General features: G+C 45.0%; 1 long non-coding RNA gene across 2 annotated transcripts in view; it reads left to right on the top strand.

Moving 5' to 3' along the window:
* LOC144669561 (uncharacterized) overlaps positions 1-24,118 on the top strand; it is a 72,097-nt gene that overhangs the window by 15,391 nt on the left and 32,588 nt on the right. For both annotated transcript variants that reach the window (XR_013573686.1, XR_013573687.1), the window contains one exon: positions 1,748-1,853. This is a non-coding gene — a long non-coding RNA (uncharacterized LOC144669561). The remainder of the gene's footprint in view (positions 1-1,747; positions 1,854-24,118) is intronic.

Below are 24,118 nucleotides of genomic sequence, written 5' to 3' on the forward strand. Positions count from 1 at the left end.
GATGAGAACGTGGGAAGGCATGCAGTTAGAGTTCATTTGGCCAACAAACTCATTTACTCAAGACATAAAAATAGGAATGGGAGTAGACCATTTAGCCCCTCCAGTTATTCAATGGGATTGTAACAGATCTGTTACCCAAGTCCATAGACTTTGCCCCATATCCCTTGCCAGTTTTGATTAATGAAAATTTATTATCGCTGATTTGATGTCTGTTCAAGAACTGCTGCAGAAGTGTATCACTCCCGAAAAACCTGGCTGTAATTCTGAGGCTCCGTCTCCTCAGCCTAGATTTCCCCAACCAAATGGTTTCTCTCTCTCTGCCCTATCCTGGAAATCTTGCTGAGCTGACTTACTGGAATGTGTTTCCAAGGCCTGGTGGACCACGAGAAGCTATTGCATTATTTAATTTGGTGGAAACGCAGATCAAGAGAGTTTGAGAGCTCCACTTGTATACGTTTCTGATCACTTTGAGTGGGAACGTGGACAAGGACAAGCTATTTCGTTTTTGTTTTTCATGCTCGGTGTGTGTTAATCGGAAAATTGGCTGTGGTGGATGTTTTGTTCCTCTTTTCATCTCTCCCTCAACCTTTTCTCCTTCTCCCCATCCATTCACTCTTTTCTTTCTCGCTCCTCACACTCCCGCACGCACCCTCTCTCCGCCCTCCTATGCACTCCCTGTGGTCTATCCTCTTGTTCTCTCAGCTCTCACTGCGCTTTCTCCTTCCTTGTTTGCTTTCTGTTTGCATCCATTCTCCCACCGTGTTGGCACGCTCTTTTCTTCTCTCTCTGGTTTCTGTTTCTCTGCTCTCACCATAAACACACTAGAGCTCTCTCTCATCCAGGGGAAAGCAAGTCAGTTTTCTCCATGGCTTAGACAGCTTGCTGAGCAGGTGGCTGAGTCATACAGACTAGGAAAGGTCCAAGGTTCAATTCCCCGCCTGTGCTGAGTTAAGTTGCCTCGGACATAGGTGTCGCAATAGGTTTTTGTGCCCTTGGTTTAGGGAAAAGTAGCCCGAGTTTCTACTTCTGATCATTGTCCAGTGACCCCTTGTGGGAAGTGTGTGTATGGACATCAGGTGAGGACAGAATTGACTTGGTTGTTATTTGTGTGCATGTACGCCAATCTGTTTAGGAGATCTTGTGGCACAGTGGGTAGTGTCCCTATCTCTGAGCCGGAAGCTCCGGGTTCAAGTCCCACCCCAGGACCTGATGGTCAAGGAAGATGTGTTCGTAATTTAGCCAAACAGGCTGAGTACCAACCTGCAAATCCTTCCAACACACGCCAACGGCAGGTGGTAAGAGTGGGAGAGATTCCTGGTCAGCCGTGTGATGGAAAGAACCTTGTAGCCACCACCATCACTATCCGTAGCTCCAGACTACAACATACATGTGAAAGTGTAGGGTGTCACAACAACTTGGACTCCATGTGTGAACTTTAACACACCACCAGCAGACCAATCTGTTTAATGCTACTGTCCTGGTGAAGGTTAGGGTATACGCTGGGAAGGGTAGATGTGCACTTTGGGAAGAACAGGAGAACTTGGAGAAATCACGAATGTTCAGGAGAGAACCTTTTTTTTGTCACGAGCAGTGAAAAGGAAGGTTGTAAATGCTGGCAAACGGAGATAAACGCCTCAAATCAAATGACAATCAAGCTGAGGTCAATTAGCTGATGGGAATTAAGGTTAATCTATCTGATGGGACCTTTCATCAACCTATGTGAGGTTAATCTGTCTTTCTGTTCTAGACTTTGGCCGCAACCTTTCAATCCTCCTTGGATATGGGAGCAGTACCAGAGGACAGGAGGATTCCAAATGTTAAACCCCTAGCAAGAAAGGAGAGAGAAAAACCAGGTAACTGCCGATTAGTCGGAGGGGAAACCTGTGGAGACCATAGTTGTTTTAAATTATTTGTTCATGGGATATGGGTGTCACTGGCTAGGCCAGCATTTATTGCCCATCCCTGTTTGCCCTGTTCAGAGGGCAGTTAAGAGTCAACCTCATTGCTGTGGGTCTGGAGTCACATGTAGGCCAGACCAAGTAAGGGCAGCAGATTTCCTTCCCTAAAGGGCATTAGTGAACCAGATGGGTTTTTACGACAGTCAGCAATGGTTTTGTGGTCACCATCAGACTTTTAATTCCAGATTTTTATTGAATTCAAATTTCACCATCTGCCTTGGTGGGATTCGAACCCAGGTCCCCAGGGAATTACCCTGGGTCTCCTGGAATATTAGTCCAGTGATAATACCACTATGCCACCAGCCATGATCCGAGACAGTGTTAATTGTCTCTTAGAAGGACGTAAGTTAAGAGATGACAGTCAACGTTCTACCTTCTGTAAACTTAAGGTCATCTGCTGCCTGTGTCACCCTTGTTTTCAAATCCCTCCATGGCCTCGCCCCTCCCTATCTCTGTAATCTCCTCCAGCTCCACAACCCTCTGAGATATCTGCGCTCCTCTAATTCTGGCTTCTTGAGCATCCCCGATTTTAATTTCTCTACCATTGGCAGCCATGCCTTTAGCTGTCTGGACCCCAAGCTCTGGAATTCCCTCCCTAAACCTCTCTGCCTCTCTACCTCACTTTCCTCCTTTAAGAAACTCCTTAAAACCTACCTCTCTAACCAAGCTTTTCGTCACCTCACTTAATATCTCCTTACATGGCTCGGTGTCAGACTTTGTTATATAATGCTCTTGTGAAGTGTCTTGGGACATTTCATTCCATTATAGATGCTATATAAATGTGAGTTATTGTTGTTAAATGCAGATTGTGCCTTACTAACTTAATTGAGTTCTTCAGTAACATAAAGCAGAGGGTTGATAAGGGTCATATCATTGATGTTGAATATATGGACTTTCAGAAGGTGTTTGATTGGGTGCCACATAATAGTCTTGTTGGTAAAATTGAAATGCATGGGATTAGCGAGCCAATGGTAGCATGGATACAAGATTGGCTAAGGAACAGAAAGCAGACTGTAATGGTGAACGCTCGTTTTTTTTTTGGGCTGGCAGGGAGTATACAGTGGTGTCACCCAATGGGTGGTATTAGGTCCACTGCTCTTTTTGGATATATATATTAAAGGCCCAGGACTTGGATTTACAGGGACATTGTTTCGAGATTTACAGCTGATACAATGCTTGGAAATGGGGTCAATGGTGAGGAGAACAGTCACCGACTTGAGCAGTGCAGAGACAGACTGGTGAAATGAGCAGGTAAAATGTAACGCAGAGGTGTGTGAGAGGCACTTCGGAAGAGAAATAAGGAGAAACTGTTTACACCAAATGTGCAATTAAAAAGAAGCAGCAGAAACTTAGAGAACAGAGGAGGCTGAGAAGAGAGTGAATAGAGGCATTCCAAGTTGACATACACAAAGGTAGCAGGGCACATTGATAAAGCTGTTTAAGAAAGGTGTATAAAATCCCTTTTTTTATAAATAGAAGAATAAAGTTACACTAAACTTTATAAAACTTCAGCTAGTGTACTTTGTTGATTGTGGGTACCACACTTTAGGAAGGACTTTTTAATATTCTTTTATGGGATGTGCATATTGCTGGCAAGACCAGCATTTGTTGCCCATCCCTAATTGCCCTTGAACTGAGTGGCTTGCTGGGCCATTTCAGGGGGCAGTTAAGAGTCAACCACATTGCTGAGAGTCTGGAGTCACATGTAGGCCAGACTGGGTAAGGATGGCAGATTTCCTTCCCTAAAAGACATTAATGAACCAGCTGGGTAAGTGAGGTCTTGTGGTGCAGTGGGTAGCATCCCTTTCTCTGGGCCGAAGCTCCCAGTTCAAATCCCACTTCAGGACTCGATGGCCAAGGACCGTGCATTCATAATGTGGCCAGACAGGTTGAGTTTCAGCCTGTTACTCCGATAAACCTGATGGCAGACGGTAAGAGAGGGAGAGCTTCCTGGTCCAGCCGCCGTGGTGGGATTTGAACCCGTGTCCCCAGAGCATGAACCTGGGCCTCTGGATTACTCGGACCGGTGACATTGCCACTATGGCACCCCAAACCCCAAGATCTTGGAGAGAGTGCAGTTACTTGGTGGGGGGGACGGCTGAAGAAGCTGGGCTGGTTCTCCTGAGAACAGAGAAGGTTAAGGAGAGAGTGAATAGAGGTGTTCCAAGTTAATGAAGGGCTTTAATAGAATAGATAAGGAGAAGCTGTTTCCACTGACAGTAACCAGAGGGTAACGATTTAAACTAATGGGCTAAAGAGCCAGGAGGAGATGAGACATCGTTTGATTCAGTGAGTTGTTATGATCTAGATGAATAATAATATTATTAAATAATGATTTTCAAAGAGAGTTTTGTTCTACTTAAAAAGGAAAATTTTGCAGTAAAATCGGGGGAAAGAGCAGGGTAAGCGGGACTAATCGGATCGCTCTCTCTCAGCGATCTGGTATAGCCCAGTGGGCAGAATGGCCGCCTCCTGTACTGTATGATTCGACACTGAATGAGCTGCTGGGATTTGAGGCCTTCTGTTTTAGTTCCTTTCTCTTTTCGGAGAGAGTTATTCCCGAGCTGAGAGCACTTCAGGCTGCTCTTGGATCTTTGTCACAGGCACATCCAGCCGCTAAGAGTAGAGCTAGAGTGACCTGGTGAGTGGTCACCTCCCCCTCCTCTACCGCTCCCCTACTCTATTTCTCTTTCAGTGGAGGCGCAGACTGAACACAGGAATAAGAGGAGGCCATTTGGCCCTTCATTCAGGTCATGGCTAACCTATACATCAGAAACATCAGCTTGCCTTAGATCTACATCACTTGATGCCCTTAACCTAACAAGAATCTATAAATCTAAGTCTTGAAAAATTCGAGCAATCCCACATCTGCAGCCTGTTGGGGAAGAGAATTCCCGATTATCATGTGGCAAAGTGCTTTGTGACGCCACTCCTGAATTTTAAGATTGTATCTTCTTGTCCTCGATCCCCTCATCCGAGGAAATAGTCTCTCTATATCCACCTTTCTGAATCCTTGTTTGAGCCGCTTGATTTGATCATCTCTCGGCTTTCTAACTGGAAGGGCTTCAAGTTAAATTTCTGTGACCTGTCCTCACAATTTAACGTTACCCTTCTGCTGGAGTACTGCATCCAGTTCTGGGCGCTGCACTTTAGGAAGGATGTGAAGGAATTGGAGAGAGAGCAGAAAAGATTCACCAAAATGGTTCCAAGGGATGAGGAACTTCAGTTACCTAGAAAAATTGGAGAAGTTGGGACTGTTTTCCTTGGAGAAGAGAAGGTTAAGAGGAGATTTGATAGAGGTGTTCAAAATCATGAGGGATCTGGACATAGTGGATAGGGAGAAACTGTTCCCATTGGTGAAAGGATGGAGAACCAGAGGGCACAGATTTAAGGTAATCGGCAAAAGAAGTAAAGGTGACACAAGGAGAAACTTTCTCACACAGTGAATGGACTGCACCGCCTGAGAGTGCGATGGAGGCAGGTTCAGTCGAGGTGTTCAAGAGGGAATTGGGTTATTATCTGAAAAGGAAGAGTGTGCAGGGTTGTGGGGAGAAGGTGGGGGAATGGCACGCGGTAAATTGCTCATTCAGTGAGCCAGCACAGACATGATGGGTCAAATGGCCTCCTGTGCTGTAACCATTCTGTGATTCTGGTGAATCTGCTTTGTACTCTCTAAGGTGAATGTATCTTTACTAAAGTACAGTGCCGAAAAATGTAGGGAGCTCTCCATATGGGATGTAGCAAAGAGCCGCCTTTGTAATGCAGACTCCTTGAGATTAAGGCCAAGACCCCATTAGCATTTTTGCTCACTTTCTCCATTAGCTTTGATTTGTGATAATGGACGCACAAATCCTTTTTCTCTCCCAAGATTCTTGGTTTCTCATCGTTGAGAAAACATTCCAGTTTGTCTTTCCTCGATCCAAAGTGAATGACATTGAGGCCCATTTGCTGCAGTCTTGCCCCCTCTGTCTAACTGCCTTAGTGACTTCCTGACTCCCATCCACAGAGCTGACTTTGCCTCCTAACTATTTAGTGTCGTCTGCAAACTTAGAAAACGGTTCTCGATTCCTTCATCCATCATTGGTGCACACTGTGAAAAGCTGATGCCCTAGTTCAGATTCCGAGGAAACACTATGTCATAACCTGCCAATCAGTGTGTTTCCCATTTATCCCTACTCTCAATCTCCTACCTCCCAACCAATTTCAAACCCATGCCGCAAAGTTAGTAAGCAGGATAAAGGAGCAGGGATAGACCAGCTCTGCCATAACCATATGATCAAAGCCAACCTCCTGCCTCAACTCCACTTTCCCGCCCGAACCCCATATCCCTTGATTCCCTGAGAGACCAAAAATCTGTCACTCTCGGCCTTAGACGTATCCAACGATGGAGTATTCACAACCAACTCGGGGTAGAAAATTCCAAAGATTCGCAACCCTTTGAGTGAAGTAATCTCTCCTCATCTCAGTCCCAAATGATCGGCCCCTTATCCTGAGACAATGTGTTCTAGATTCCCCAACCAGGGGAAACAACCTCAGTGTCTACCCCATAAAGCCCCTTCAGAATCTTGGATGTCTCAATGAGATCACCTTCCTTCACTCATTCTTCTAAACTCCAGAGGGTATAGGCCCAATTTACTTAGTCTCTCATCATAGAATAACTCTCTCACCCCAGGAATCAATCTAGTGAACTTTTGCCATACATTTTTCTTGTATTTGTTCGCCCATGGGATGTGTCACTGGCTAGGCCTTCATTTATTGCTCATCCCTAATTGCCCTTGAGAAGCTGCTGCCTTGAACCGCTGCAGTCCATGTGGTGTAGGTACACCCACAGTGCATTTAGGTGGGGAGTTCCAGGATTTTGACCGAGCGACAGTGAAGGAAATGCTTCCAAGGCAAGTATATCCTTAGATATGGAGCCTAAAACTGCTCTCAGTACTCCATGTGTGGTCTCACTGAAACCTTACACAATTTTAGCAAGACTTCCTTATTCTTGTACTCCAATCACCTTGCAATAAAGGCCAATGTATAATTTGCCTTCCTGTGAGGTTACGGAGAAAGGCTGTGGGATTGACAGGCACAACACTGACTACAACACCATGGAGCAGGAGACAGTTCATGGACTGGGAGAAGCAGAACAGAACAATTGTGATGAAAGAGGATTTTTGATCATTACGAGGGCAGATAGCATCCTGTGCAGTCACACTGGAGAACCCTAAGGGACTGTTGCCTCCCTAGTGCCAGGGTGAGAGATATCTCAGAGCATCTGGAAATGGCCCGGGGTGGGGGTGGGAGTTGGTTGAGGAAGAGCCATGTCTGGATCAATGGTATAAGAAGGAACTGGGAGGATGTTGGGAAGCTGGAAGCCAGATTCAAAGGCAGGAAAGTGACTGGGCTGGAAGGCGAGTGTAGGAATAGGGATTCCATTTGCTGGTGCGCTGATACTGGAACAGGGAGCAGCCGTGGGCACAGACTGCAACTAAACTGGCCAGGGCCCAGGGTAGGATAAATGGGGCTGTGAATAGGACTGTAAACCAGTAAAGGGTTGGAGGGGTGGGTGGGCGGGGACAAAGGGCTCATGCAGAAATAATAATAAAAGTGCAAATAATCTCAAGATAAGAAAAAGGATGAGAGCAAAGTCCAGATCATAAATAGTGCTAGAGTGTTGAGTAATTCTAACGATGGGGGAACAGCAGCTAACAGGGAACGTAATATGATTGGATTTGATAGTGGGTTTGATAGGGAGAAGAGGGTCACAAACCAAGATTATAAATTGAGGACCTTGCAGGGATGATGCCAAAATTGACCAACTGAACAGAACCGTTAAACGTGTAAAATTACAGGTGAATGTGAGACATGTTCAAAGAAGTGTTCGATATAAGACCTATGGCGGTGGTTATAGTTCACTCAGAGTCTGAGTTGCTGTGGCAACCTGCACTTTTCCCTGAACGTTGTGGTCTGGAGCTATGGATAGTGATGGTAGAGGCTCCAACGTTCTTTCCATCACACGGCTGACCAGGAATCTCTCCCACTCTTATCACCTGCCATTGGTGGGTGTTGGAAGGATTTGCAGGTTGATAATCAACCTGTTTGGCCGCGTTCCAAATGCCACCTTCCTTGGCCATCAAGTCCTGGAGCGGGACTCGAACTCAGAGCTTCCGGCTCAGAGGCAGGGATGCTACCCACTGCACCACACAACCCGTACAACGCCCCTAAAGACCAAGAGCTCTATCTGTGTAACTAAACAACTGCGGTCAACAAGAGAGCTGAGATGTTATAAAACTATAAGGCCAGCCTTTCACAAGTGTAAAGGATAATGGAGCTCTCACTGGCTGACAGAGGAATAAAGAACAGCAAAGACATGCGGCAAAAGTAGCAAAGAGAAAACAAAAATGAAAGAAATCGAGGATAATAGTAAAAGTTTTTACAAGTATATTAGGAGAAAGAAGGTGGCTAAGGTAATACATGCACCTTAAAGAAGCACACAGCTTGTTTTGTAATTGAAAATGAGATGGCAGACTTGCGAAATAAGTACTTTTTAATTAGTCTTCATGATGGAAGATAGGGATAAAGTACAAGGGGTACGAGAAAAATCAAAAATAAATCAAAAGAAGGAATTTCCTAGCTTTAATAGGAGTTTAAAAAATGGTAATGGAGAAAATAATGGGACTGAAGATCAACAAACCTTCAAAACCTAATGTTTCCCATCCCAGGGTATTAAAGGAAGTAGGTGTGGAGATTGGAAAGGCTTTAGTCATAATCTTCCAAAACTGTTTTGATTCAGGGATGTCCCCTTGGATTTGAAAATTGTCATTGTCACACCGTTATTTAAGAAGGGTGGGAGAAAGAACGAGGAAATGATAGGCCTATTGATTTCATGTCTGCTTTGGGGATGTTTCTAGAATATGTCATTAGAGATAGAGTGACTGAACGCTTGGATAAACGCAAACTTATTGGAGAGATTTGTTAAGGGTAGGTCATGTCATGAGGAATTCACGAGCATGAGAACTAAGGAGAGTGTCTATGGAATGTTATTTATGTGGACTTCCAGAAGGCATTCGCTAAGGTTCCACACTGGAGCCTGCTAGCAAAAATAAAAGTGCATAGAACAGGAGGTAACCTATTGGCAAAAGTAGAGAATTGGCTAGGAGACAGGAGTCAGAGAATCGCGATAATGGGGATATACACAAATTAGCAAATTAGTAATTGGCAATATCCTCCCAGGGATCTGCGCTGGGGCCATTGCATTTCACTACATTTATAAAGAAGAGAGAAAGCGGCCAATTTTCTGAGTTTACTGATGATATTAAACTAGGTGGCACAGTAAATAATACAGCTGGGACAAAATGTTGCAAAGAGACATATTGGTGACTAAATGAGTGGGCTAAAAATTGTGGTGTTCTGAGATGAGATCTTCTACCTTGAACTCTAGGCGTGGGGCTTGGTTCTTAGACAGATGTGGACATACACTGGTATCTGCTTAACATTTGTTCCTTCGTCCTACATCTAAACGGGTTACAGAGTAGGCACGTAGCTCCTAGGCATGATTCCAACTTTTCTTTCAAGAGAGAGAGTCTAACTCGAGACCGACTGGTGTCAGTAGTACATCATCATCTACGTTATACATTAGCATGTCCCGTCTGTTAACCTTTTATACTACATGAGGCATATGGGAAAGTGTGAGATCCTTCAATTTGAACCAAAGAAAGAAACTCAGTGTATTTTCTAACTGGGGGAAAGCTAGACACAGCAGAGGAGCAGAGGTTGGACAGGTTGGGTCTGTACCCATTTGAGTTTAGAGGAATGAGAGGAGATTTTATTGAAACATATTAGATCCTGAGGTGCCTTGACAAGGTGGACGCTTTCCCCTCATGAGGGAATCTAGAACTAGGGCTCACAGTTTAAAAATAAGGAGCCTCCTATTTAAGACAGAGAAGAGGAGAAATTTCTTCTCCCAGAGGGTCTTTAGGCTGTGGAATTCTCTTCCCCAGAGAGTAATGGAGGCTGGGTCATTGAATATTTTTAAGGCTGAGTTATTGACAAGGGAGTCAAAGGGTATAGGGGGTAGACAGAAGAATAGAGGCCACAATCAGATCAGCCATGATCTTATCAAATGGAGGAGCAGGTTCGAGGGGCCGAATGGCCTGTTCCTACTCCTAATTCATTTGTTTATATATTTAGGCATTCCAGTGCGGAAATCACCAAAAACAAGTGGACAGGTACAAAAAGTAATTTAAAGTCTATTGGAATACACAGCAATGTGACCAACCAAAAATTGACACTGAGCCATCTAAGGAGATATTAGGATAAATGATCAAAAGCATGAAAAGGGTTTTAAAGGAAGACCAAGAGAATGAGGCAATTCCAGAGCTTAGGACCCAGGCAGCTGAAGATATGATTGCCAATGACATGACGAAGGGAGTTGAGGATATTCAAGAGGCCCTGGTTGGAGGAGTGCGATGTTCTCATAAAGCTGGAGGTGATAAAAGAAGTCAGAAGGAGCGAAACCATTGGAGGAATTTGAAAACGAGGATTAAAATTGTAAAATGGGGGCATTCCAGGACATGGAGTCAATGTAAATCAGCAAGCAAAGGGATGATAGTTCGAAGGATTAAATGTGTAATATAGATATGCCTGTGACTTCAATTTATTCTCTTTAATTGAGAAAGATACCTTAAGGTCCACAGCCGATGGTGCCAGATGCCACCAAAGCTGAAAGAATAGATAAGAAGAGAAGGTAAATTGAGAACCAGTGGTTAGGAAATGCCAAGTGGGATTTTAATGGCCTATAGAAAGTAGGAGGAATGGGAGACTGAAGAAGTTGAGGAGTTCCTAAGGTCTCTTGATAGGACAGAACTCGTCCCCCATATTTTTTAATTCAAAGAAGCTGCAGTGCCTGGACATGTTCATTTTGACTGAAGAGGACAGGTCCCTGTGCATGAATATGTGTAGCTTCTAGAAAGTGTAAATGAGCCACATTGTGAGCCCCACTGATAATCTTAAATTGACGGTTAGTGTAATTTTAGCACACTCGGGATTGTTCATTAAGTGCTGTCCAATTGTGAAGTCACATCTAATGTTAGACATTACATTCTGAGTTTTGCAAGCATGGGCAGGTTGAGAAAGGTTAGTACTCTGCCTATTGTGAACGGCTGAAGGGATGTGCTGTGATATGGTCGGCCAGTTGTTGGGATGCACAGCCTACAATTTGAGCAACAGGTGAGGCTAGCCCTTTCACACTGCTGCTATGCAGTAGCATCACAAGTAGTATTTTCCACTAACAGGAAGTCAATAGGACAATATACTTACCACGCAGTTGAGTAATGTGGTATATAAATTTCAGCGCTGGTACAATGGCAGATCCACCAGCATGTCTCTTTGGCTGTTCACAATAAGCAGAATTAAACAAAAGCCTGGGGGACAACAGCTCAACCAATCAGAGTTGACTTAGCAACAAAGCCGCACCCTTTTCTCGTGCAGTATAAGTTGTTGTTCCCTTTGAAATTTGGCATTCTTGCATCTGTCCTGATGAGTGCAAGAAATAAAACTTTGACAGCATGTCTCCTTTTTGAGCAATACTCAAGTTCCTAAGATTTTGGAAAGGAACGAGGTAGGGTAGAAGGAAGAGCAAGGCAAGTCTTGATTTTTTTCAGTGCGAAGACGCAGGAAGGAAGTGATTATGGATTGTGCATTTTTGTTAGACAGATTTGTTTTCACTCTATTTTGCTCAACTTTATAGCTCAGGTGCAAAACAATATCTTGTTGAGACTGGAAAAAAACATGACAAAGGTGTGAATGATTCTTGTCTGATCAAAGCGATCCCACAACCAAAGGATCAGATCTAAACTCTGCACTCCTGCTACATCCAATCGTGAATGGTGGTGGACAATTAAACAACTCACTGGGGGAGGAAGCTTCACAAATATCCCCATCCTCAATGATGGGGGAGCCCAGCACATCAGTGCAAAAGATGAGGCTGAAGCATTCGCAACAACCTTCAGTCGTAAGTGCCGAATGGATGATCCATCTCGGCCTCCTTCGGAGGTCACCTGCATCACAGTTGCCAGTCTTCAGCCAATTCAATTCACTCCACATGATATCAAGAAAAGGCTGAAGGCACTGGATGCTGCCAAGGCTATGGGCCCTGATAACATTCTGGCAATAGTACTGAAGACTTGTGCTCCAGAACTAGCTGTGCCCATAACCAAGCTGTTCCAGTACAGCTACAACACTGGTATCTACCCAGCAATGTGGAAAACTGCCCAAGTGTGACCTGTACACAATAAATAGGGCAAATCCACCCAACAAACTCCTGCCCCATCTGCCTACTGTCCATCATCATCAGTAAAGTGATGGGGAGGTCATCAACAGTGTTATCAAGCGGCACTTGCGTAGCAATAACCTGCTCACTGACACTCAGTTTGGGTTCCGCCAGGGACACTCAGCTCCTGACCTCACTACATCCCTAGTCCAAACATGGACAAAAAAGCTGAACTCCAGAGGTGAGGTGAGAGTGAGTGCCCTTGACATCAAGGCCACATTTGACTGAATGTGGCATTGAGGAGCCCTAGCAAAACTGGAGCCAATGGGAATCAGGAGGAATCTCTCCATTGGTTGGAGTCATACTTAGCACAAAGGAAGATGGTTGTGGTTGTCGGAGATCAATCATTTCAGTTCCAGGACATCACTGCAGGAGTTCCTCAGGATAATGTCCTCGGCCCAACCATCTTCATCTGCTTCATCAATGATCTTCCTTCCATCATAAAGTCAGAAGTGGGGATGTTCGCTGATGATTGCACAATGTTCAGCACCATTCATGACTCATCAGATACTGAAGCAGTCCATGTCCAAATGCATCAAGACCTGGACAACATTCAGGCTTGGGCTGACAAGTGGCAAGTAACATTCACACCACACAAGTGCCAGGCAATGGCCATCTCCAAAAAGAGAGAATCCAACCATTGCCCCTTGACATTCAATGGCATTACCATCACTGAATCAACATCCTGGGAGTTACCATTGACCAGGAACTGAACTGGACTAGCCATATAAATACTGTGGCTACAAGAGCAGGTCAGAGGCTGGGAATTCTGCAGAAAGTAACTCACCACCTGACTCTCCAAAGCCTGTCCACCATCTACAAGGTACAAGTCAGTAGTGTAATGGAATACTCCCCAATTACCTGAATGAGTGCAGCACCAACAACACTCAAGAAGCTCGACACCATCCAGGACAAAGCAACCCACTTGATTTGCACCCCAGCCACCACCTTCAACAGTCAGTCTCTCCACCACCGATGCACAGTAGCAGCAGTGTGCACCATCTACAAGATGCGCTGCAGCAACTCACCAAGGCTCCTTCAACAGCACCTTCCAAACCCACGACCGCTAACACCTGGAAGAACAAGGGCAGCAGACACATGGGAACACCACCACCTGCAAGTTCCCCTCCAAGCCGCTCACCATCCTGACTTGGAAATATATCACCGTTCCTTCACTGTCACTGAGTTAAAATCCTGGAACTCCCTTCCTAACAGCACTGTGGGTGTACCTACACCACATGGACTGCAGCGGTTCAAGAAGGCAGCTCACCATCACCTTCTCAAGGGCAAATAGGGATGGGCAATAAATGCTGACCCAGCCAGCGATGTACATGTGCTGTGAAAAAAAAATCCTCTTATTGTCTTTCCGCATAATTGGAATAGAAGGTTCTACGCTGTGAGCCGTGTAAGGGTCAATGTTTTTTAACCTGATGTTGATGGTCACTGCCGCTGTTTAAAGGGACGCAGCCTTGACTGATTTTGACGTGACTGGCACCCACTATCTACCCTTCTACCCTACCTCGTTCCTTTCCAAAATCTTAGGAACTTGAGTATTGCTCGAAAAGGAGACATGCTGTCAAAGTTTTATTTCTTGCACTCATCAGGACAGATGCAAGAATGCCAAATTTCAAAGGGAAAAAGCCCCTATCATGTTTCTGGGAGGGAGAGGAAGGTGTGAGGGCGGATGCGTGGGAGATGGGCCGGACACAGTTGAGGGCCCTGTCAACCACCGTGGGTGGAAAACCTCGGTTAAGGAAGAAGGAAGACATGTCAGAGGAACTGTTTTTGAAAGTGGCATCATCAGAACAGATGCGATGGAGGCGAAGGAACTGAGAGAATAGGATGGAGTCCTTACAGGAAGCGGGGTGTGAGGAGCTGTAGTCGAGGTAGCTGTGGGAGTCGGTAGGCTTGTAATGGATATTGGTGGACAGTCTATCACCAGAAATTGAGACAGAGAGGTCAAGGAAGGGAAGGGAAGTGTCAGAGATGGACCATGTGAAAATGATGGAGGGGTGGAGATTGGAAGCAAAATTAATAAATTTTTCCAGGTCCAGATGAGAGCATGAAGCAGCACCGAAGTAATCATCGATGTACCGGAGAAAGAGTTGTGGGAGGGGGCCGGAGTAGGATTGGAACAAGGAATGTTCCACATACCCCATAAAGAGACAGGCATGGCTGGGGCCCATGTGGGTACCCATAGCCACACCTTTTATTTGGAGGAAGTGAGAGGAGTTTAAGGAGAAATTGTTCAGTGTGAGAACAAGTTCAGTCAGACAGAGGAGAGTAGTGGTGGATGGGGATTGTTCGCCAACTCCAGCATGATGACACCACCAAACACATCTTTCCTTCACCCCACCTGGCGGCATTCCGTAGGGATCGGGACACCCTGGTCCACTCCTCCATCATCCCCTACACCTCAACCCCCTCCCACTGCACCTTCCCATGCAACCACAGAAGATGCAATGCCTGTCCCTTCACTTCCCCTCTCCTCACCATCCAAGGGCCCAAACACTCCTTTCAAGTGAAGCAGCATTTCACTTGCACTTCCCTCAATTTAGTCTACTGCATTCGTTGCTCTCAATGCGGTTTCCTCTACACTGGAGAGACCAAACGCAGACTGGGTGACCGCTTTGCAGAACACCTTCGGTCTGTCCGCAAGCATTACCCAGACCTCCCTGTCGCTTGCCATTTCAACACTCCACCCTGCTCTCATGCCCACATGTCCGTCCTTGGCCTGCTGCATTGTTCCAGTGAAGCTCAACGCAAACTGGAGGAACAGCACCTCCTTCCGACTAGGCACTTTACAGCCTTCCGGACTGAATATTGAGTTCAACAATTTTAGATCATGAACTCTCTCCTCCATCCCCACCCCCTTTCTGATTTTTCCCCCTCCTTTTTGTTTTTTCCAATAATTTATATAGATTTTTCTTTTCCCACCTATTTCCATTATTTTTAAATGTATTTCCACCCATTGTTTTATCTCTACCTTTTAGCCTATTTCGATTCCTTCCCCCCACCCCACCCCCACTAGGGTTATCTGTACCTTGCTCGTCCTGCTTTCTACCCTTAATTATCACATTCCTTTAGATAATATCACCACCTTCGACACCTCTTTATCCTTTTGTCTGTGACATCTTTTGGTTATCTCCACCTATCACTGGCCCTCTATCCAGCTCTCTTGTCCCAAGACCCCCCCACCCGCGCCCCAAACCAGCTTATATTTCACCCCTTTTCTATTTTTCCTTAGTTCTGTTGAAGAGTCATGTGCAGTCAAAACGTTAACTGTGTTCCTCTCCGCAGATGCTGCCAGACCTGCTGAGTTTTTCCAGTATTTTTGTTTTTGTTTTCGATTTCTAGCATCTGCAGTTTTTTGCTTTTAGACCAATACTGTACTCCAGATGTGGTCTCACCAGTATCCTGTACAACTGAAGCATAACCTCCTTACTTTTATATTCAATTCTCCTCACAATAAACAATAACATTCTATTAGCTTTCCTAATTACTTGCTGTACCTGCAATTCATGCACTAAGACACCCAGATCCCTCTGCAACTCAGTGAACTGCAGTCTCTTACCATTTAGATAATGTGCTTTTTTATTCTTCCTGCCAAAATGAACAATTTCACATTATCTCACATAACAGCATTGAGAGGATCAGCATGATCATATTGATTGGCGGAGAAGGCTTGAAGGGCCGAATGACCTACTCCTGCTCCTATTTTCTATGTTTTTATTTCTATGATTCCATACCAATATGTTACCTCATACACCATGAGCTTTTATTTTCCACAATAGCCTTTGATGTGGCACCTTATCAAATGCCTTCTGGAAACTTAAGTACAATACATCCACAGCACAAGTGACTCCTTCAAAGAACTTCAATAAAATGCTTAAAAATGATTTCCCTTTCACAAAACCATGTTGACTCTGCCTGATTGTCTTCAAGTTTTCTAAGTGTCCTGCTTTAACATCTTTAATAATAGCTTCTAATATTTTCACTATGACAGGCGTTAGGCTGACTGGCCTGTCGTCTCCTGTTTTCTGTCTCCCTCCCTTTTTGAATAAAGGAGTTACATTTGCTATTTTCCAAGCTAATGGAACCTTCCCCGAATCTGGGGAATTTTGGAAAATTAAAACTAACACATCAACTATCTCCCTAGCCACTTCTTTCAAGACCCTAAGATGAAGCCCATCAGGACTGGGGACTTGTCAGCCCGCAGCCCCAACAATTTGCTAAGTGCTACTTCCCTGGTGTTGCAATTTTCTTGAGTTCCTCCCTCCCTTCCATTCCCTGATTTACAGCTACTTCTGGGATGTTACTTGTGTCCTCTAGAGTGAAGACCAAAGCAAAATACCTATTTAATTCTTCTGCAATCACCTTACTTTGCATTATCAATTCCCCAGACTCACTTTCTATTGGACCAATGCTCACTTTGTTAACTCTTTTCTTATTTAAATATCAATAGAAAATCCTATTATCTGTTTTACTATTTCCAGCCAGCTTTCTCTCGTACTCTAATTTTTCCCTCCTTATTAATCTTTTAGTCTTTCTTTGCTGTTCTTTATATTCTGCCCAGTCTTCTGACCTGCCACCCATCCTTGCACAATTATATGCTTTTTCTTTAAGTTTGATACTATCTTTAACTTTTTTAGTTAACCTTGGATGGTGGATCTTGCCCCTTGGAATTTTTCTTTCTCATTGGAATGTATTTATTCTGTGTATCCCGAAGTATCCATTTAAATGTCTTTCCCTGAATCTCTATTGACCTGTCCCTTAACTTCATTTGCCAGTTCGCTTTAGCTAGTTCTGCTTTCGTGCCCTCATAACCGCTCTTATTTAAGTTTAAAATACTAGTTTTGGAACCATTCTTCTCTTCCTCAAATTGAACATAAGATTCAATCGTATTATGATTGCTGTTACCCAGCGGCACCTTGACTGTGAGATTAACGCAGGAGGCTTTGTGGAAAGTCTTCCAGTGGGGAAAGGGAGGATCTAGGGAGAAAAATAGACTTAGGGAGGGAATTCCAGAGTTCAGGGTGCAGACAGCTCACTCCAGGATCGCTGATGGTGGGGCAGTTTGAAATCTGGGATGCACAGGAGGCCAAAGTCAGTGCAATGCAGAATTGTTGGATGGTTGTAGAGCTGGAGGAGAGACAGAGATTAGGAGGGATGATTCCATGGAGGGATTTGAACATGAGGAGGAGAATTACAAAATTGAGACATTGGTGAACCAGGTCAGCAAGCAGAGAGGTGATGGGTGAGTGGAACTTGGTACCAGTTAGGATGCAGGCAGAAGAGGTTCAGATCAACTTAAAATTTATGGAGATGGGAGAGAAGAGCATTGGAATAAAGTATGGATGAGAACTTCAGCAGCAGTGGTTACAAAGGTAGAAATAGAGAGCCTTGGTAATGGAGAGGTTATAGGGTTGGAAGCACAGCTCAGAGTCAAACAGGCAATGTTTATGTTGAACAAAAACAAAAATACCTGGAAAAACTCAGCAGGTCTGACAGCATCTGCGGAGAGGGATACAGTTGACTTTTCGAGTCCGTATGACCCTTCGTCAGAACTAAGACATATAGAAATGAGATGAAATATAAGCTGGTAGAAGGGGGTGGGACAGGAGAGCTCGATAGGGGGCCAGTGATAGGTGGAGGCCAAGAAGAGACTGCCAAAGATGTCATAGACTAAAGGACAAAGGGCTGTTGATGGTGGTGATATTTTCTAAAGGATGTGCTAATGGGGACATTAAGGGAAGCAAGCTAGTGGCAGATAGCCCTAGTGGGGTGGGGGGGAAGGGATCGAAATGGACTAAAAGGTGGAGATTAAACAATAGATCGAAATAAATTTAAAAATAAGAGGGAAGAGAAAAAAAAGTTGTAAAAAAAAAATTATAAATTATTGGAAAAATGGGGATCGGAAAGGGGGTGGGGATGGAGGAGAGAGTTCATGATCTGAAATTGTTGAACTCAATATTCAGTCCGGAAAGCTGTAGAGTGCCTAATCGGAAGATGAGGTGCTGATCTAGGGACAGATAACAAATGCCAACCCAGCCAGCGATGCCCACATCCTGTCACGAATGTAAAAAAAAAATGTAGGGCAGTGAAAGGACAAGCTTAATGTGTCCTATGAATCTTTCGAAATCCATTATAACCTAAGCATCCATATCACCTATAAGAAACTAGCTTTTAATGCTGTTGTACAAGGATTGCCTGAAAGCATTGACTCACATGAAAGAATAAGTTTTTCTAAACCAAATAAATTTAGGGATCTCTCGAGTTCAGCTCTTTTGTCCATGTTTGAACCAAGGCTGTAATGAGGTCAGAAGCTGAGTGGCCCTGGCAGAACCCAAACTGAGTGTCAGTGAGCAGGTTATTGCTAAGCAATTGCCATTTGATAGCACTGTTGATGACCCCTTCCATCACTTTACTGATGATGGAGAGTAGACTGATGGGGCAGTAATCGGCTGGGTTGGATTTGTCCTGTTTATTTTTACAGGACATACCTGAGCAATTTTCCACATTGCCAGGTAGATGCCAGTGTTGTAGCTGTACTGGAACAGCTTGGCTAGGGGCATGGCAAGTTCTGGAGCACAAGTCTTCAATACTATTGCCAGAATATTGTCAGGGTTCATAGCCTTTGCAGTATCCAGTGCCTTCAGCCGTTTCTTGATATCACATGGAGTGAATCAAATTGGCTGAAGACTGGCATCTGTGATGCTGGGGACCTCTGGAGGAGGCCGAGGTGGATCATCCACTCGGCACTTCTGGCTGAAGACAGTTGCGAATGCTTCAGCCTTATCTTTTGCACTGATGTGCTGGGCTCCCCCATCATTGAGGATGGGGATATTTGTGGAGCCTCCTCCTCCAGTGAGTTGTTTAATTGTCCACCACCATTCACGACTGGATGTGGCAGAACTGCAGAGCTTAGATCTGATCCGTTGGTTGTGGAATCGCTTAGCTCTGTCTATCACTGAGTTGTAGCTTCACAAGGTAGACACCTCATTTTTAGGTATGCCTGGTGCTGCTCCTGGCATGCCCTCCTGCACTCTTCATTGAACAAGGGTTGATCCCCTGGCTTGATGGTAATGGTAGAGTGGGGGATATGCCGGGCCATGAGGTTACAGATTGTGTTCGAGTACAATTCTGCTGCTGCTGATGGTCCACAGCGCCTCATGGATACCCAGTCCTGGGTTGCTAGATATGTTCGAAATCCATCCCACTAAGCACAGTGGTAGTGCCAGACAATACGATGGAGGGTAGCCTCAATGTGAAGACAGGACTTTGTCTCCACAAGGACTGTGTGGTGGTCACTCCTACCGATACTGTCATGGGCAGATGCATCTGTGGCAAGCAGGTTGGTGAGGATGAGGTCAAGTATGATTTTCCATCTTGTTGGTTCCCTCACCACCTGCCGCTGACCCAGTCTAGCAGCTATGTCCTTTAGGACTTGGCCAGCTCGGTCAGTAGTGGTGCTACTGAGACACTTTTGATGGACATTGAAGTCCCCCGCCCAGAGTACATTCTGCACCCTCGTCACCCTCACTACTTCCTCCAAGTGATGTTCTACATGGAGGAGAACTGATTCATCAGCTGGGGGAGATGGTACCTGGTAATCAGCAGGAGGTTTCCTTGCCCATGTTTGGCCTGATTCCATGAGACCTCATGGGGTCCAGAGTTGATGTTGGGGACTCCCGAATATAGATCACTGTGTCACCACCTCTAAAGGGGGAGGGCAAACAGATGGAGATCGTGGTATATATTGGTACCAACGACATAGGTAGAAAGAGGAATGAGGTCCTGTAAGCAGAATTTAGGGAGCTAGGAAGCAGATTAAAAAACAGGACCTCAAAGGTAGTAATCTCTGGATTACTTCTGGTGCCATGCGGTAGTCAGTATAGAAATAAGAGGTTAGTCCAGATGAATGCGTGGCTGGAGAGATGGTGCAGGAGAGGGGGCTTTAGATTTCTGGGACATTGGGACCATTTCTAGGGGCAGTGGGACCTGTACAAGGCGGACGGGTTGCACCTGACCCGGAATGGGACCAACATCCTTGTGGGGAGGTTTGCTAGTGCTGTTGAGGAGGGTTTAAACTAACTTGGCCAGGGGATCCTGAGAGGAGGTTCAGCAGGGGGAGATGCACAGCCAAAATTAGAAGAGAGAGCAGGTGAGTCTGGGAGGCATAGAAATTATAGGCCAGTTAAGGCACAAGGGAGTTTGGCAAGGTTGGATGGTATTTATTTTAATGCAAGGAGTCTGACGAATAAGGTAGATGAGTTGAGGGCACAAATTAACACATGGAAGTATGATGTCATTGCTGTCACAGAGACATGGTTGAAAGAGTGGCAGGATCGGCAGCTCAATATTCCAGGACATAGGGTCTTCAGGCGAGACAGGGAAGGAAGTAAAAGAGGAGGGGCTATCGCAGTATTGCTCAAGAAATCAGTTACAGCATTAAGGAGGGATGACATCTTAGAAGGATCTTCAAATGAAGCCATATGGGTAGAACTGAAAAACAAAAAAGGAGCAATCACATTGCTGGGAGTGTACTATAGGCCCCCAAATAGTCAGAGAGAAATAGAAGAGCAGATATGTAGGCAAATTTCAGAGAAATGTAAAAATAACAGGGTAGTAATAGTGGGGGATTTCAACTTCCCCAACATTAACTGGGTTAGTCATAGTGTGATAGGTTTGGAGGGAGCGGAATTCTTAAAATGCATTCAGGAGAGCTTTTTAAGCCAGTATGTAGAAGGGCCTACAAGAGAGGGGGCAGTCCTGGATTTAATTTTAGAGAATGAGGCTGGGCAAGTGGTAGAGGTATCGGTGGGGGAGCATTTTGCAGATACTGATCATATCTCTGTTAGATTCAAGGTTGTTATGGAGAAGGACAAGGATGGGCCAGAAATCAGAGTTCTAAATTGGAGGAAGGCCGAATTTAATAAGATCAGATATGATTTGGCCAGAGTGGACTGGGAGCAGCTACTTTTAGGTAAATCTGCGTCAGAGCAGTGGGACTCATTCAGGAAGGAAATAGGGAGAGTACAGGGCCAACATATTCCAGTAAAGACAAAGGGGGGACCAACGAATCCAGGGAACCCTGGATGTTGAGGGGTATCCAGGATTGGATAAAGAGAAAAAGGGAGGCTTATGGCAGAATCTGAGGGCTCAAAACAGCAGAAGCCCTGGAGGAGTATAGAATGTGAAGGGGGGAACTTAAAAAGGAAATTAGGAGAGCAAAAAGGGGACATGAAAAAACATTGGCAGGTAAAATAAAGGAAAATCCAAAGTTATTTGACAAGTACATTAAGAGTAATAGGATAACTAGGGAAAGAGTAGGGCCCATTCAGGACCATCGTGGTAATTTGTGCGTGGAGCCGGAAGACGTAAGTAGGGTTCTAAATGGATACTTGGTGTCAGTGTTCACAAGTGAAAGGGACAACGTGGGTATGGAAATCAGGCAGAAGGACTGTGATATAATTAAAGAAATTAGCATAGAAAGGGAGGAGGTTCTAAGTGGTCTGGCAGGCTTAAAAGTAGATAAATCTCCAGGCCCGGATGAAATGTATCCTAGGTTGTTGAGTGAGGCAAGGGAGGAGATAGCATGGGCGCTGGCAATAATTTTCAATACCTCTCTGGCCACAGGAGAGGTGCCAGAGGACTGGAGGACAGCCAATGTGGTACCGTTATTCAAGAAGGGAGGAAGGGATAAACCAGGGAACTACAGGCCAGTCAGTCTAACCTCAGTGGTGGGGAAACTATTGGAAACAATTCTGAGGGTCAGAATTAATCTACACTTGGAGAGGCAGGGATTAATCAAGGACAGTCAGCATGGTTTTATTAAGGGGAGGTCATGTCTGACCAATTTGATTTAATTTTTTGAAGACATGACCAGGTGTGTAGATGAGGCAATGCATCTGTTGTAGCCTACTTGGACTTCAGGAAGGCTTTTGATAAGGTCCCACATGGGAGACTGATAACGAAGGTAAGAGCCAATGGGATCCAAGGCAATTTGACAAATTGGATCCAGAATTGGCTGAGTGGCAGGAAGCAGAGGTTGATGGTCGAGGGTGTTTTTGTGACTGGATGCTTCTGTTCAGTGGGTTCCCACGGGGATCGATGTTGGGTCCCTTGCTGTTTGTGGTATATATAAATGATTTCGACTTGAATGTAGGAGGGTTGATCAGTAAGTTTGCAGATGACATGAAAATTGATGGGGTGGTAAATAGTGAGGAGGAAAGCCTTAGAATACAGGAGGATATAGACGGGCTGGTCAGATGGGCTGATCAATGGCAAATGGGATTTAATCCGGATAAGTGTGAGGTGATGCACTTGGGCAGGACAAACGAGGCACGGGATTAATGGTAGGACCTTGGGAAGTACCGAAGATCAGAGGGACCTTGGTTGTCATGTCCACCAGTCCCTTAAAGTAGTAGGACAGGTAGATAAGGTGGTTAAGAAGGCAAACGCGATACTTGCCTTTATTAGCTGAGGTATAGAATATAAGAGCAGGGAAGTTATGCTGGAACTGTATAAAACACTGGTTAGGCCACAGCTAGAGTATTGCATGCAGTTCTGGAATCCGCATTATAGGAAGGATGTGATTGCATTAGAGAGAATGCAAAGGAGATTTACCAGGATGTTGCCTGGAGAGTTTTAGTTATGAGGAGAGATTGGATAGACTGGGGTTATTTTCCCTGGAGCAGAGGAGATTGAGGGGGGGACATGATTGAGGTGTATAAAATTATGAGGGGTATAGATAGTGTAGACAGGAAGGAACTTTTTCCCTTGGTGGAGGGATCAAAAACCGGGGGGGGCATAGATTTAAGGTAAGGGGCAGGAGGTTTAGAGGGGATGTGAGGAAGAATTTTTTCACCCAGAGGGTGGTAGGAATCTGGAACTCTGCCTGAAAGGGTAATAAAGGCAGAAATCCTCATAACATTTAAGAAGTATTTGGATGTGCACTTGCGATGCCATGGCATACAAGGCTATGGGCCTAGTGCTGGAAAATGGGATTAGAATAATTAGGTACTAGTTTGACCGGTGCAGACTTGATGGGCTGAAACCTCTATGCTGTCTGGCGATGGTGGTGTCTGGAACATAGTCATACCCACGGAATCATACCGTACAGACAATGTCAGGCTGTTGCTTGACTTGTCTGTGAGACAGCTCACCCAATTTTGGCACAAGCCCCCAGATGTTAGTAAGGAGGACTTTCTAGGGTTGACAAGGCTGGGTTTGCCGTTCTCATTTCCAGTTCCATTCCTTTTAGCATAACAGAGTGGCTTGGTAGGGCATTTAAGAGTCAACCACATTGCTGCTGGTCTGGTCTGGAGTTGCATGTAGGCCAGACCAGACCAGTAAGGATGGCAGATTTCATTCCCTAAGGGGGATCTAATGGCCATCATTAGACTTTTAATTCCAGATGTTTATTGAACTCAAATTTCACCATCTGCTGTGGTGGGTTTCGACCCAGGTCTCCAGATCACTGGATTACTAGTCCAGTGACAATACCACTACACCACCATCTCAGTCTCCTGTTGTGAAGGAGAAGGAATTTCAGAGTTCAGGCCTAGGCAACTGAAGGCACAGCTAACAATGGTGGAGCAATAAAAATCAAGGTCATGTAAGAGGCCAGAATTCGAGTAGTGCAGATATTTCAGAGGGCTGTGCAGCTGGAGGAGGTGATAGAGATAGAGAGGGGTGAGGCCAGAGATGGATTTGAAAATAAAGATGAGAATTTTAAAGTTGAGACGTTGCTTGACTGGGAGCCAGTGTATGTCAGCGAGCATATGGTTTATGGGTGAATGGGCTTGGTGCAAGTAAGGACACAGGCAGCAGAGTTTTG

The sequence above is a fragment of the Cetorhinus maximus genome, chromosome 29, assembly GCF_964194155.1.
Source record: "Cetorhinus maximus chromosome 29, sCetMax3.hap1.1, whole genome shotgun sequence".
In the NCBI taxonomy this organism is placed as follows: domain Eukaryota; kingdom Metazoa; phylum Chordata; class Chondrichthyes; order Lamniformes; family Cetorhinidae; genus Cetorhinus; species Cetorhinus maximus.